We start from the raw sequence: 16,856 nt of genomic DNA, 5'->3' as shown, positions 1-16,856 counted from the left end.
TTCCCTTTCGTTAGATTAGCTACTTCTCTCCATACTTTACCACTGTCGTTTTGGATTTTCGTAAAACGCTCGATAAAATAATTTGTTCTTGCTGTCTTTAATTCTTTACTCAGTTGATTTCGATACTTTTTATACTCTTTTAGAATGTTGGGATCCCGATTCTGAATAAAGGAGTGGTACATTTTGTTCTTAGTGCAGATTTTTTCATGCAAATGTTTGGTTATCCACGGCTTTCTGAACTTCTTCCTATTTACTCTTCTTCTAATTAGAGGAAAAGCGTCATTATAGGCATTTAAAAACTTCTTAATAAATTCTGAGTACGCCCTGTTTACGTCATCAATACTGTATATGTTATGCCAGTTTATATTCCGAATGAGGCATTGAAACTTGTTTAAATTCTTATCATTTATTTGCCGCGTCATATATCTATCAACTGTAACCTTGCGTTCGCGCACTCTGTTGATAAAACAAAAAATTGGAATATGGTCACTAATGTCCGAACTCAGTAATCCAGATTCAATATTACGCGGTTCAATGTTTGTAACACAAACATCTAAAAGGGTGGCTGTGTCAAGAGTAATTCTAGTAGGCAAAGTAATGTGATTGTAACATGCGAAAGATGAAATAACACCGTTGAAATCGGCAGTGCACGGGTCGTCATGCAATAGATTTATATTAATGTCGCCCATGAGTACAAATGGAAGAGTGCTAGAATTCAAATTTTCAAGCATTTTTTCAAGGAAATCTAGAAACTCTCGCTTATTTCCAGTCGGTGGCCTATAAATTGCTACGACAATTACATTGGGCAGTGATACCGCTAAACATTCAACACTAGGGCTCATTATTGAGTAGTCCTCAAGAACAGAGTGCGGGTAGCAGCATTTAGCATATATAGCAAGGCCTCCACCTCTTCCATTGGGACGTAGGAGACCGTTATAAGCGTAGTTATTGAAATGAAGGCGGTCATCATGTGTGAGCAACCATGTCTCAGAAAATACTAATACATCAAATTCTGTTGTTAGTAAGGTAAAAAGGTGATCGAGGCGGTCGCCTTTGTTTTTGAGGCTTCTTATGTTAAAGTGAATAACAGACAGTTCCTGGCGTCGGTTATGGAACTTAGCGTTGAAAGATTCAGAGTTGTATAAAGAACAAGTCGGTATTTGGAACATAGCCATGATTCCTCAAGCGAGAAATAATACAGCTATTGTGATATTTTGCACAAATCGCTCTCACCGGCAATCCTGACGGCATTGGAAGATTCATTCCGCCTGGCGAAAATCTTGCCCCCGCTTGTCCAAACGAATTTCCAAGACATTTCTTTCTTGCGGGCAATTGTGGCTCCCAGTAGTTGCTTATTAGCACGGGTTAAATGTTCGTTAACGTACACCCTATCGGATCCAGGAAGCCCTAGCATTTGATTTGTGATCTGTCGTTTCCTAGCTTTCGCAAGAACGGCCTGTCGCTTGTCTCGGCGCACGAAGCGAACGATAATGTTGCTCTCGCCCGTTACTCGTGTTGCTATCTTGTGACATGTGTCAATGTCAGCAGCACAAACTGGTTCGTCAATAACTTCGCCAAGTTTTCGTATGACATCATTAGCATTGTCTGCTGCCTTCACGCCCTTAAGCTCTAGATTATTCCAACGGCTATATTGTTCGAGCTCATCAACTCGTTGCGCTAGCTGCTTGTTTTCTTTCTTGAGATCTTCGTTACTTTTGAGCAGGACGCTCAGTTCCTGCCTCAAAGCTTTCAGTTCGGAGTTAATCGCCTTGGTTTCATCGCAAGTGTCGCTACAAAACTTCACACTTTCTTTAACAGAGCGCATTTCAAGTCTCATTTCACGCTTGAAATCATCGAGAGCTTTCACAAAATCCTTCGACATTGCTATGAACAGAACAATGCAGGCCTGGCAGCAGTGCTAAGAAACTTATAACGTGAATACACGAATGTCCCAATAACACAAAAAGCAGCAGCAGCAGCGGTGGTGGTTGCGGTATAAGACAAAACGTAATACCAAAGCTTGAGGAAAACCAACTGACCTGTAGAACGTAGGAACAGCAATTAGTCAAGTGCTCGCATCCGCAACCACCACTGCTTTGGTGCGGGCGGGCCACCGGCCACTGCTTTTGATGCGTAGACCGGAGATCCGCGCAGGCGCAGGTCTACGACAAGAATGCGGTGCTGCAGTCACTATCGGAATGTATCCTAGTCCGTCAAGGAAGGGCACCGCTTCCCGATGCGTAGACTGGAGATCCGCGCAGGCGCAGGTCTATGTCAAGAATGCGGTGCTGCAGTCACTATCGGAATGTATCCTAGTCCGTCGAGGAAGGGCACCTGTAGAACGTAGGAACAGCAATTAGTCAAGTGCTCGCATCCGCAACCACCACTGCTTTGGTGCGGGCGGGCCACCGGCCACTGCTTTTGATGCGTAGACCGGAGATCCGCGCAGGCGCAGGTCTACGACAAGAATGCGGTGCTGCAGTCACTATCGGAATGTATCCTAGTCCGTCAAGGAAGGGCACCGCTTCCCGATGCGTAGACTGGAGATCCGCGCAGGCGCAGGTCTATGTCAAGAATGCGGTGCTGCAGTCACTATCGGAATGTATCCTAGTCCGTCGAGGAAGGGCACCTGTAGAACGTAGGAACAGCAATTAGTCAAGTGCTCGCATCCGCAACCACCACTGCTTTGGTCAAGGTAGAGGTCAGATAGGTAGCTAGCAGGTCAAGAAAACTGCTAACACTGACACCAGCTGCATTCTGGAACGTTACGTGGCCCATTATATCAACACATTCTTCTATGCATGAATACAAAGCGTCACGAGGGAGAGAATAATATAAATCTTTGATATCTATGGAAAAAGCACTCAAAGTGTAGTTAGAATACTCTTTGAAGAATTCAGTGACCTCCCTTGAATTCCTGACTAGAAAGGGATCATTAATCTCTAAAAGTTTCAACTTTTTCTGCAAAAACATCCCTAAGGCGTTTTGCCAAGAACCCTTCTCTGTAACAATGACACGAAATGGCACGTCAGCTTTGTGTGTCTTTGCCGAAAAAAACATCTCTAGGGCCAACTTCTCACTTTTTTCTATCTTTTTTGCTATTTCAGACAGGTTAAGCTGCGTGCACAGTTTTTTCGCCTTAGATTTGACTTTAACCAGGTCAATACCACTGCACTTTTGGAAGACGGATGTGACCGCACTTACAGCTTTCTTCAGGTACAAGTCTTTGTTGAGGACCGCGAAGCCTCCCTCCTTGTCCGAAGGCACCACGCACAGTTCGTTGTCTCGTAGATGTGAAATTGTCCTGCTTAAAGGAAGACTACTTGCGCACGGCTTAACTTGCTGCAGCACATCAACTCCTTCAGACACGCACCTGTTACAGTCTTCTTGTGGAGCAAGGCTTGAAACACGTCTCACTATGGCCAGAAGATCCGGTTCGGTGTACTTCTTGTCTACGGCATACTTGGGGCCTAAGCTCAACGTCCGCCGCACGAAGTCTGGAAGAACTACGTCACCACACGTGTGCACAACACCTTTGAAGCGCTGCTTCGCCGCGATTCCAGAGCGTAGCCTCCTGAGTTCACCTGCCCACAGTGTGTCTGTGGTATGCTCGATGCATGCTGTGAACTCTTTCATTCTTCGTCTTTTGATACTGGGACTGACCTCCTGTTGAAGCTGAAGTTGCAGGGCTTCTCTATACAGGCGGGCCTGTCTATTCCACTCTGATCTGAGAATCTTACAAATCCGGAGACCATGGCTGCTGGAGGGGTTGACGCCACCGAATAATCCTTTCACGTCTGAAGGCAGCTGCTACTGTCGAATGTGAAACGCGAAAGCACGGGCACGGCAGGTAGCCAGTGCGACGAGGGTGATGAGTATAGACGGAAGAAGGGTTAGGGACGAAACACTGCCCGAAGAACTAGAAATGTAACTAATCAAGGTGGACGATTGGGCGAGTTGGTGATTCATGATCGACGTATGTAACTGCGCGGTAGTAAACACGGACGACAAGAAGATACAAGGACAAGCGCAGACTATCAACTGAAGGTTTATTTTTCACAAACCACATATATATGACTGAAACAGAAACAGAAAACACGAAAATCAACAAAAACTGATGACTTAGCACTTAACAATCGACAAAACGTGAACGTTTGACAAAAGCAGATTCAAGGACCATGTGCGCCACTTGCCAGATACCGTAGCTCTTTATCTAAAAGAGCTAACGACGGTTTGCTGACGCAGTGTTCTGGTTCCCGTGCCATTTTTTCCGCTTCGACGATCATACGGGTATGATCGTCTTTGTGCCTGAACATTACGACCGTGCTTTCGAACTGCGCAAGGCAGCCACACCTACTGATGTGCTGAGCTAAAAAACCCTCATTGCCAGTGCGCACATTGCGTGCGTGCTCGCGCAGGCGCTCATTTAGGCATCTCCCAGTCTGCCCGATGTAACACGCACCACAAGATAGCGGAATTCTATATACTACATTCATGTCACATCTGACAAACTGGGTTTTATGCCTGACAATGCAAGCTTGTTTGGGCCTATTGTTTACACATGTCATTTTGGCTAGCTGAGAGAGCTTGTAAGGTGCCGAAAAAACGACCTTTACGCCCATGCGCTGACCGAGCTTTTTTATCTTGTGAGATAGCTGGTGCTTGTAAGGGATTACCGCGACTTTGTCACGTTTGCTTTTGTCTCTGTCATTAGTGCTCTCTCTGCTTCTGGGCTTTTTCTTCTTTTTTATTGTTTCTGCCACAGAAATGAGAAGCGAATCCGGGTAGCCAGCTTCTTTCAGACGCTCAACTTGATTTTGGAAGCTTGTTTCCATCATATGGAAACATGATCTGTCCAGGGCATTAGTGAAGCAGGTGTTCACTATGCCTCTCTTAACCAATTTGCTATGCGCTGATTTAAAAGGCAAAAGCGGTTTCATAGCGCGAGGCTCATACATCCAGCATGCGTGATTCACGCTGAACAAAAGTCTCATGTCTAGGAAGCGAAACGAGTTGTTCACTGGGAGTTCATGGGTCAGTACGAGTGGACTCAAGCAGTCACTAAAAACTTCAATTACATCAGATGACAACCCCATTACTCTAGCAGATTCACACTTAAAAACCAGAGACAAAAAACCAGAGACACTTAAACCAGAGACACTTAAAAATGACAGAGACAAAAGCAAACGTGACAAAGTCGCGGTAATCCCTTACAAGCACCAGCTATCTCACAAGATAAAAAAGCTCGGTCAGCGCATGGGCGTAAAGGTCGTTTTTTCGGCACCTTACAAGCTCTCTCAGCTAGCCAAAATGACATGTGTAAATAATAGGCCCAAACAAGCTTGCATTGTCAGGCATAAAACCCAGTTTGTCAGATGTGACATGAATGTAGTATATAGAATTCCGCTATCTTGTGGTGCGTGTTACATCGGGCAGACTGGGAGATGCCTAAATGAGCGCCTGCGCGAGCACGCACGCAACGTGCGCACTGGCAATGAGGGTTTTTTAGCTCAGCACATCAGTAGGTGTGGCTGCCTTGCGCAGTTCGAAAGCACGGTCGTAATGTTCAGGCACAAAGACGATCATACCCGTATGATCGTCGAAGCGGAAAAAATGGCACGGGAACCAGAACACTGCGTCAGCAAACCGTCGTTAGCTCTTTTAGATAAAGAGCTACGGTATCTGGCAAGTGGCGCACATGGTCCTTGAATCTGCTTTTGTCAAACGTTCACGTTTTGTCGATTGTTAAGTGCTAAGTCATCAGTTTTTGTTGATTTTCGTGTTTTCTGTTTCTGTTTCAGTCATATATATGTGGTTTGTGAAAAATAAACCTTCAGTTGATAGTCTGCGCTTGTCCTTGTATCTTCTTGTCGTCCGTGTTTACTACCGCGCAGTTACATACGTCGATCATGAATCACCAACTCGCCCAATCGTCCACCTTGATTAGTTACATTTCTAGTTCTTCGGGCAGTGTTTCGTCCCTAACCCTTCTTCCGTCTATACTCATCACCCTCGTCGCACTGGCTACCTGCCGTGCCCGTGCTTTCGCGTTTCACATTCGACAGAAGCAGCTGCCTTCAGACGTGAAAGGATTATTCGGTGGCGTCAACCCCTCCAGCAGCCATGGTCTCCGGATTTGTAAGATTCTCAGATCAGAGTGGAATAGACAGGCCCGCCTGTATAGAGAAGCCCTGCAACTTCAGCTTCAACAGGAGGTCAGTCCCAGTATCAAAAGACGAAGAATGAAAGAGTTCACAGCATGCATCGAGCATACCACAGACACACTGTGGGCAGGTGAACTCAGGAGGCTACGCTCTGGAATCGCGGCGAAGCAGCGCTTCAAAGGTGTTGTGCACACGTGTGGTGACGTAGTTCTTCCAGACTTCGTGCGGCGGACGTTGAGCTTAGGCCCCAAGTATGCCGTAGACAAGAAGTACACCGCACCGGATCTTCTGGCCATAGTGAGACGTGTTTCAAGCCTTGCTCCACAAGAAGACTGTAACAGGTGCGTGTCTGAAGGAGTTGATGTGCTGCAGCAAGTTAAGCCGTGCGCAAGTAGTCTTCCTTTAAGCAGGACAATTTCACATCTACGAGACAACGAACTGTGCGTGGTGCCTTCGGACAAGGAGGGAGGCTTCGCGGTCCTCAACAAAGACTTGTACCTGAAGAAAGCTGTAAGTGCGGTCACATCCGTCTTCCAAAAGTGCAGTGGTATTGACCTGGTTAAAGTCAAATCTAAGGCGAAAAAACTGTGCACGCAGCTTAACCTGTCTGAAATAGCAAAAAAGATAGAAAAAAGTGAGAAGTTGGCCCTAGAGATGTTTTTTTCGGCAAAGACACACAAAGCTGACGTGCCATTTCGTGTCATTGTTACAGAGAAGGGTTCTTGGCAAAACGCCTTAGGGATGTTTTTGCAGAAAAAGTTGAAACTTTTAGAGATTAATGATCCCTTTCTAGTCAGGAATTCAAGGGAGGTCACTGAATTCTTCAAAGAGTATTCTAACTACACTTTGAGTGCTTTTTCCATAGATATCAAAGATTTATATTATTCTCTCCCTCGTGACGCTTTGTATTCATGCATAGAAGAATGTGTTGATATAATGGGCCACGTAACGTTCCAGAATGCAGCTGGTGTCAGTGTTAGCAGTTTTCTTGACCTGCTAGCTACCTATCTGACCTCTACCTTTGTAGAATGGAACGGTGATGTTTATCAAAATAATGGCGTTTCAATAGGATCTTCGATTGCACCGATTCTGAGTGATTTGTTGCTTGCGAAGTTCGACAGGAACTTGAAAGAGCGGCTGAGTTGCCAGGAAGTTGTGAGAATTTTCAGGTTCGTCGACGACTACCTGGTGGTTTTTAAGTGTGAATCTGCTAGAGTAATGGGGTTGTCATCTGATGTAATTGAAGTTTTTAGTGACTGCTTGAGTCCACTCGTACTGACCCATGAACTCCCAGTGAACAACTCGATTCGCTTCCTAGACATGAGACTTTTGTTCAGCGTGAATCACGCATGCTGGATGTATGAGCCTCGCGCTATGAAACCGCTTTTGCCTTTTAAATCAGCGCATAGCAAATTGGTTAAGAGAGGCATAGTGAACACCTGCTTCACTAATGCCCTGGACAGATCATGTTTCCATATGATGGAAACAAGCTTCCAAAATCAAGTTGAGCGTCTGAAAGAAGCTGGCTACCCGGATTCGCTTCTCATTTCTGTGGCAGAAACAATAAAAAAGAAGAAAAAGCCCAGAAGCAGAGAGAGCACTAATGACAGAGACAAAAGCAAACGTGACAAAGTCGCGGTAATCCCTTACAAGCACCAGCTATCTCACAAGATAAAAAAGCTCGGTCAGCGCATGGGCGTAAAGGTCGTTTTTTCGGCACCTTACAAGCTCTCTCAGCTAGCCAAAATGACATGTGTAAACAATAGGCCCAAACAAGCTTGCATTGTCAGGCATAAAACCCAGTTTGTCAGATGTGACATGAATGTAGTATATAGAATTCCGCTATCTTGTGGTGCGTGTTACATCGGGCAGACTGGGAGATGCCTAAATGAGCGCCTGCGCGAGCACGCACGCAATGTGCGCACTGGCAATGAGGGTTTTTTAGCTCAGCACATCAGTAGGTGTGGCTGCCTTGCGCAGTTCGAAAGCACGGTCGTAATGTTCAGGCACAAAGACGATCATACCCGTATGATCGTCGAAGCGGAAAAAATGGCACGGGAACCAGAACACTGCGTCAGCAAACCGTCGTTAGCTCTTTTAGATAAAGAGCTACGGTATCTGGCAAGTGGCGCACATGGTCCTTGAATCTGCTTTTGTCAAACGTTCACGTTTTGTCGATTGTTAAGTGCTAAGTCATCAGTTTTTGTTGATTTTCGTGTTTTCTGTTTCTGTTTCAGTCATATATATGTGGTTTGTGAAAAATAAACCTTCAGTTGATAGTCTGCGCTTGTCCTTGTATCTTCTTGTCGTCCGTGTTTACTACCGCGCAGTTACATACGTCGATTTCGATTAACAGCCGATTGCGCTAGCCAATTGCGCCACGGAGACAGTCCTGCTCCACTATCACCACCATTAGAACATATCTTCAAAGCTATCAGCCCAAAGAAAAAAAAGCGCCGCACCACCAACGGGTGGGCTCGTACCTCCAACTTTTCGGTTAACAGCCGATCGCGCTAGCCAATTGCGCCACGGAGACAGTCTTGCTCCACTCTCACCACCATCAGAACATATCTTCAAAGCTATCAGCGCAAAGAAAAAAGCAACACACCACTCCCGGGAGGGCTCGAAACTCCAACCTTTCGGTTAACAGCCGATCGCGCTAGCCCATTGCGCCACGGAGACAGTCCTGCTCCACTCTCACCACCGTCAGAACATATCTTCAAAGCTATCAGCCCAAAGAAAAAAAAGCGCCGCACCACCACCACCGGGTGGGCTCGAACCTCCGACTTTTCGTTTAACAGCCGATCGCGCTAGCCAATTGCGCCACGGAGACAGTCCTGCTCCACTCTCACCACCATCAGAACATATCTTCAAAGCTATCAGCCCAAAGAAAAAAAAGCACCGCACCACCACCGGGTGGGCTCGAACCTCCAACCTTTCGGTTAACAGCCAATCGCGCTAGCCAATTACGCCACGGAGACGGTCCTGCTCTACTTTCACCACCATCAGAACATATCTTCAAAGCTATCAGCACAAAGAAAAAAAAGCGCCGCACCATCACCGGGTGGGCTCGAAACTGCAACCTTTCGGTTAACAGCCGATCGCGCTAGCCAATCGCGCCACGGAGACAGTCCAGCTCTACTCTCACTACCATCAGAACATATCTTCAAAGCTATCAGCCCAAAGAAAAAAAAAGCGCCGCACCACCACCGGGTTGGCTCGAACCTCCAACTTTTCGGTTAACAGCCGATCACGCTAGCCAATTGCGCCACGGAGACAGTCCTGCTCCACTCTCACCACCATCAGAACATATCTTCAAAGCTATCACCTCAAAGAAAAAAAAGCGCCGCACCACCACCGGTTGGGCTCGAACCTCCAACTATTCGGTTAACAGCCGATCGCGCTTGCCAATTGCGCCACGAAGACTGTCCTGCTCCACTCTCACCACCATCAGAACATATCTTCAAAGCTATTACCGCAAAGAAAAAAGCAACACACCGCTCCCGGGAGGGCTCGATACTCCAACCTTTTGGTTAACAGCCGATCGCGCTAGCCCATTGCGCCACGGAGACAGTCTTGCTCCACTCTCACCACCATCAGAACATATCTTTAAAGCTATCAGCGCAAAGAAAAAAGCAACACACCACTCCCGTAGGGCTCGAAACTCCAAATTTTCGTTTAACAGCCGATCGCGCTAGCCCAGTGCGCCAGGGAGACAGTCTTGCTCCCCTCTCTCCACCATCAGAACATATCTTCAAAGCTATCAGCCCAAAGAAAAAAAAGCGCCGCACCACCACCGGGTGGGCTCGAACTTCCAACCTTTCGGTTAACAGCCGATCGCGCTAGCCAATTGCGCCACGGAGACAGTCGTGCTCCACTCTCACCACCATCAGAACATATCTTCAAAGCTATCAGCGCAAAGAAAAAAAGCAACACACCACACCCGGGAGGGCTCGAAACTCCAATCTTTCGGTTAACAGCCGATCGCGCTAGCCAATTGCGCCACGGAGACAGTCCTGCTCCACTCTCACCACCATCATAACATATCTTCAAAGCTATCAGCGCAAAAAAAGCAACACACCACACCAGGGAGGGCTCGAAACTCCAACCTTTCTGTTAACAGCCGATCGCGCTAGCCAATTGCGCCACGGAGACAGTCCTGCTCCACTCTCACCACCATCATAACATATCTTCAAAGCTATCAGCCCAAAGAAAAAAAGCGCCGCACCACCACCGGGTGGGCTCGAAACTCCAACCTTTCGGTTAACAGCCGATCGCGCTAGCCAATTGCGCCACGGAGACAGTCCTGCTCCACTCTCACCACCATTAGAACATATCTTCAAAGCTATCAGCCCAAAGAAAAAAAGCGCCGCACCACCAACTGGTGGGCTCGAACCTTATACTTTTCGGTTAACAGCCGATCACGCTATCCAATTGCGCCACGGAGACAGTCCTGGTCCACTCTCACCACCATCAGAACATATCTTCAAAGCTATCAGCCCACAGAAAAAAAGCGCCGCACCACCATCGGGAGAGCTCGAACCTCCAACGTTTCGGTTAACAGCCGATCGCGCTAGCCAATTGCGCCACGGAGACCGTCCTTCTCCACTCTCACCACCGTCAGAATATTTCTTCAGAGCTATCGGCCCAAAGAAAAAAAGCGCCGCACCACCACCGGGTGGGCTTGAACCTCCAACCTTTCGGTTAACAGCCAATCGCGCTATGCAATTGCGCCACGGAGATAGTCCTGCTCCACTCTCACCACCATCAGAACATATCTTCAAAGCTATCAGCACAAAGAAAAAAAGCGCCGAACCACCACCGGGGGGCTCGAACCTCCAACCTTTCGGTTAACAGCCGATCGCGCTAGCCAACTGCGCCACGGAGACAGTCGTGCTCCACCCTCACCACCATCAGAACATATCTTCAAAGGTATCAGTGCAAAGAAAAAAGCAACACACCGGTCCCGGGAGGGCTCGAAACTCCAACCTTTCGGTTAACAGCCGATCGCCCTAGCCAATTGCGCCACGGAGACAGTCCTGCTCTACTTTCACCACCATCAGAACTTATCTTCAAAGCTATCAGCCCAAAGGAAAGAAAGCGCCGCACCAACACCGGGTGGGCTCAAAACTCCAACCTTTCGGTTAACAGCCGATCGCGCTAGCCAATTGCCCCACGGAGACAGTTCTGCTCCACTCTCACCACCATCAGAACAAATCTTCAAAGCCATCAGCCCAAAGAAAAAAAAGCGCCACACCACCACTGGGTGGGCTCGAACCTCCGACCTTTCGGTTAACAGCCAATCGCGCTAGCCAATCGCGCCTCGGAGACAGTCCTGCTCCACTCTCACCACCATCAGAACACATCTTCAAAGCTATCAGCCCAAAGAAAAAAAAGCACCGCACCACCACCGGGTGGGCTCGAACCTCCAACCTTTCGGTTAACAGCCAATCGCGCTAGCCAATTGCGCCACGGAGACAGTCCTGCTCCACTTTCACCACCATCAGAACATATCTTCAAAGCTATCAGCACAAAGAAAAAAAAGCGCCGCACCATCACCGGGTGGGCTCGAAACTGCAACCTTTCGGTTAACAGCCGATCGCGCTAGCCAATTGCGCCACGGAGACAGTCCAGCTCTACTCTCACCACCATCAGAACATATCTTCAAAGCTATCAGCCCAAAGAAAAAAAAAGCGCCGCACCACCACCGGGTTGGCTCGAACCTCCAACTTTTCGGTTAACAGCCGATCACGCTAGCCAATTGCGCCACGAAGACAGTCCTGCTCCACTCTCACCAACATCAGAACTTATCTTCAAAGCTATCACCTCAAAGAAAAAAAGCGCCGCACCACCACCGGTTGGGCTCGATCCTCCAACTATTCGGTTAACAGCCGAACGCGCTGGCCAATTGCGCCACGAAGGCAGTCCTGCTTCACTCTCACCACCTTCAGAACATATCTTCAAAGCTATTACCGCAAAGAAAAAAGCAACACACCGCTCCCGGGGGGGGCTCGAAACTCCAACCTTTTGGTTAACAGCCGATCGCGCTAGCCCATTGCGCCACGGAGGCAGTCTTGCTCCACACTCACCACCATCAGAACATATCTTCAAAGCTATCAGTGCAAAAAAAAGCACCGCACCACCACCGGGTGGGCTCGAACCTCCAACCTTTCGGTTAACAGCCGATCGCGCTAGCCCATTGCGCCACGGAGACAGTCCTGCTCCAGTCTCACCACCGTCAGAACATATCTTCAAAGCTATCAGCGCAAAGAAAAAAAAGCACCGCACCACCACCGGGTGGGCTCGAACCTCCAACCTTTCGGTTAACAGCCGATTGCGCAAGCCAATTGCGCCACCCAGACAGTCCCGCTCCACTCTCACCACCATCAGAACATATCTTCAAAGCTATCAGCCCAAAGAAAAAAAGCGCCGCACCACCAGCACCGGGTGGGCTCGAACCTCCGACTTTTCGTTTAACAGCCGATCGCGCTAGCCAATTGCGCCACGGAGACAGTCCTGCTCCACTCTCACCACCATCAGAACATATCTTCAAAGCTATCAGCCCAAAGAAAAAAAAGCACCGCACCACCACCGGGTGGGCTCGAACCTCCAACCTTTCGGTTAACAGCCAATCGCGCTAGCCAATTGCGCCACGGAGACGGTCCTGCTCTACTTTCACCACCATCAGAACATATCTTCAAAGCTATCAGCACAAAGAAAAAAAAGCGCCGCACCATCACCGGGTGGGCTCGAAACTGCAACCTTTCGGTTAACAGCCGATCGCGCTAGCCAATCGCGCCACGGAGACAGTCCAGCTCTACTCTCACTACCATCAGAACATATCTTCAAAGCTATCAGCCCAAAGAAAAAAAAAGCGCCGCACCACCACCGGGTTGGCTCGAACCTCCAACTTTTCGGTTAACAGCCGATCACGCTAGCGAATTGCGCCACGGAGACAGTCCTGCTCCACCCTCACCACCATCAGAACATATCTTCAAAGCTATCACCTCAAAGAAAAAAAAGCGCCGCACCACCACCGGTTGGGCTCGAACCTCCAACTATTCGGTTAACAGCCGATCGCGCTAGCCAATTGCGCCACGAAGACTGTCCTGCTCCACTCTCACCACCATCAGAACATATCTTCAAAGCTATTACCGCAAAGAAAAAAGCAACACACCGCTCCCGGGAGGGCTCGATACTCCAACCTTTTAGTTAACAGCCGATCGCGCTAGCCAATTGCGCCACGGAGACAGTCCTGCTCCACTCTCATCACCATCAGAACATATCTTCAAAGCTATCAGCGCAATGAAAAAAGAAACACACCACTCCCGAGGGCTCGAACCTCCAAATTTTCGGTTAACAACCGATCGCGCTAGCCAATTGCGCCACGGAGACAGTCCTGCTCCACTCTCACCACCATCAGAACATATCTTTAAAGCTATCAGCGCAAAGAAAAAGCAACACACCACTTCTGACAGGGCTCTAAACTCCAACCTTTCGGTTAACAGCCGATCTGCTAGCCAATTGCGCCACGGAGACAGTCCTGCTCCACTCTCACCACAATCATAACATATCTTCAAAGCTATCAGCCCAAAGAAAAAAAACGCCGCTCCACCACCGGGAGAGCTCGAACCTCCAACCTTTCGGTTAAAGGCCGATCGCGCTAGCCAATTGCCCCACGGAGACAGTAGTGCTCCACTCTAACCACCGTCAGAACATTTCTTCAGACCTATCACCCCTAAGAAAAAAAAGCGCCGCACCACCACCAGGTGGGCTTGAACCTCCAACCTTTCGGTTAACAGCCGATCGCGCTAGCCAATTGCGCCACGAAGACAGTCATGCTCCACTCTCACCACCATCAGAACATATCTTCAAAGCTATTACCGCAAAGAAAAAGGCAACACACCACTCCCGGCAGGGCTCGAAACTCCAACCTTTCGGTTAACAGCCGATTGCGCTAGCCCATTGCGCCACAGAGACAGTCTTGCTCCTCTCTCACCACCATCAGAACATATCTTCAAAGCTATCAGCGTAAAGAAAAAAAGCGCCGCACCACCACCGGGTGGGCTCGAACCTCCAACCTTTCGGTTAACAGCCGATCGCGCTAGCGAATTGCGCCACGGAGACAGTCCTGCTCCACTCTCACCACCATGAGAACATACCTTCAAAGCTATCAGCGCAAAGAAACAGCAACACACCACACCCGGGAGGGCTCGAAACGGCAACCTCTCGGTTAACAGCCGATCGCGCTAGCCCATTGCGCCACGGAGACAGTCTTGCTCCCCTCTCGCCACCGTCAGAACATATCTTCAAAGCTATCAGCCCAAAGAAAAAAAAGTGCCGCACCACCACCGGGTGGGCTCGAACCTCCAACCTTTCTGTTAACAGCCGATCGCGCTAGCCAATTGCGCCACGGAGAGAGTCGTGCTTCACTCTCACCACCATCAGAACATATCTTCAAAGCTGTCAGCGCAAAGAAAAAAGCAACACACCACTCGCGGGCGGGCTCGAACCTCCGACTTTTCGATAAACAGCCGATCGCGCTGGCCAATTACGCCACGGAGACAGTCCTGCTCCACTCTCACCACCATCAGAACATATCTTCAAAGCTATCAGCGCAAAGAAAAAGCAACACACCACTCCCGGGAGTGATCGAAACTCCAACCTTTCGGTTAACAGCCGATCGCGCCAGCCAATTGCGCCACGGAGACAGTCCTGCTCCACTCTCACCACCATCATAACATATCTTCAAAGCTATCAGCCCGAAGAAAAAAAAGCGCCGCACCACCATCGGGTGGGCTCGAAACTCCAAATTTTCGATTAACAGCCGATTGCGCTAGCCAATTGCGCCACGGAGACAGTCCTGCTCCACTATCACCACCATTAGAACATATCTTCAAAGCTATCAGCCCAAAGAAAAAAAAGCGCCGCACCACCAACGGGTGGGCTCGTACCTCCAACTTTTCGGTTAACAGCCGATCGCGCTAGCCAATTGCGCCACGGAGACAGTCTTGCTCCACTCTCACCACCATCAGAACATATCTTCAAAGCTATCAGCGCAAAGAAAAAAGCAACACACCACTCCCGGGAGGGCTCGAAACTCCAACCTTTCGGTTAACAGCCGATCGCGCTAGCCCATTGCGCCACGGAGACAGTCCTGCTCCACTCTCACCACCGTCAGAACATATCTTCAAAGCTATCAGCGCAAAGAAAAAAAAGCACCGCACCACCACCGGGTGGGCTCGAACCTCCAACCTTTCGGTTAACAGCCGATTGCGCAAGCCAATTGCGCCACCCAGACAGTCCTGCTCCACTCTCACCACCATCAGAACATATCTTCAAAGCTATCAGCCCAAAGAAAAAAAAGCGCCGCACCACCACCACCGGGTGGGCTCGAACCTCCGACTTTTCGTTTAACAGCCGATCGCGCTAGCCAATTGCGCCACGGAGACAGTCCTGCTCCACTCTCACCACCATCAGAACATATCTTCAAAGCTATCAGCCCAAAGAAAAAAAAGCACCGCACCACCACCGGGTGGGCTCGAACCTCCAACCTTTCGGTTAACAGCCAATCGCGCTAGCCAATTGCGCCACGGAGACGGTCCTGCTCTACTTTCACCACCATCAGAACATATCTTCAAAGCTATCAGCACAAAGAAAAAAAAGCGCCGCACCATCACCGGGTGGGCTCGAAACTGCAACCTTTCGGTTAACAGCCGATCGCGCTAGCCAATCGCGCCACGGAGACAGTCCAGCTCTACTCTCACTACCATCAGAACATATCTTCAAAGCTATCAGCCCAAAGAAAAAAAAAGCGCCGCACCACCACCGGGTTGGCTCGAACCTCCAACTTTTCGGTCAACAGCCGATCACGCTAGCCAATTGCGCCACGGAGACAGTCCTGCTCCACTCTCACCACCATCAGAACATATCTTCAAAGCTATCACCTCAAAGAAAAAAAAGCGCCGCACCACCACCGGTTGGGCTCGAACCTCCAACTATTCGGTTAACAGCCGATCGCGCTAGCCAATTGCGCCACGAAGACTGTCCTGCTCCACTCTCGCCACCATCAGAACATATCTTCAAAGCTATTACCGCAAAGAAAAAAGCAACACACCGCTCCCGGGAGGGCTCGATACTCCAACCTTTTGGTTAACAGCCGATCGCGCTAGCCCATTGCGCCACGGAGGCAGTCTTGCTCCACACTCACCACCATCAGAACATATCTTCAAAGCTATCAGTGCAAAAAAAAAGCGCCGCACCACCACCGGGTGGGCTCGAACCTCCAACCTTTCGGTTAACAGCCGATCGCGCTAGCCAATTGCGCCACGGAGACAGTCCTGCTCCACTCTCACCACCATCAGAACATATCTTCAAAGCTATCAGCGCAAAGAAAAAAGCAACACACACTCCCAGGGGCTCGAAACGCCAACCTTTCGGTTAACAGCCGATCGCGCTAGCCCATTGCGCCACAGAGACAGTCTTGCTCCACTCTCACCACCATCAGAACATATCTTCAAAGCTATCAGCGCAAAGAAAAAAGCAACACACCACTCCCGTAGGGCTCGAAACTCCAAATTTTCGGTTAACAGCCGATCGCGCTAGCCCAGTGCGCCACGAAGACAGTCTTGCTCCCCTCTCTCCACCATCAGAACATATCTTCAAAGCTATCAGCCCAAAGAAAAAAAAGCG

This window comes from Rhipicephalus microplus, chromosome 2 (genome assembly GCF_043290135.1).
Source record: "Rhipicephalus microplus isolate Deutch F79 chromosome 2, USDA_Rmic, whole genome shotgun sequence".
Taxonomy (NCBI): Eukaryota; Metazoa; Arthropoda; class Arachnida; order Ixodida; family Ixodidae; genus Rhipicephalus; species Rhipicephalus microplus.
This window is presented reverse-complemented; position numbering follows the sequence as displayed.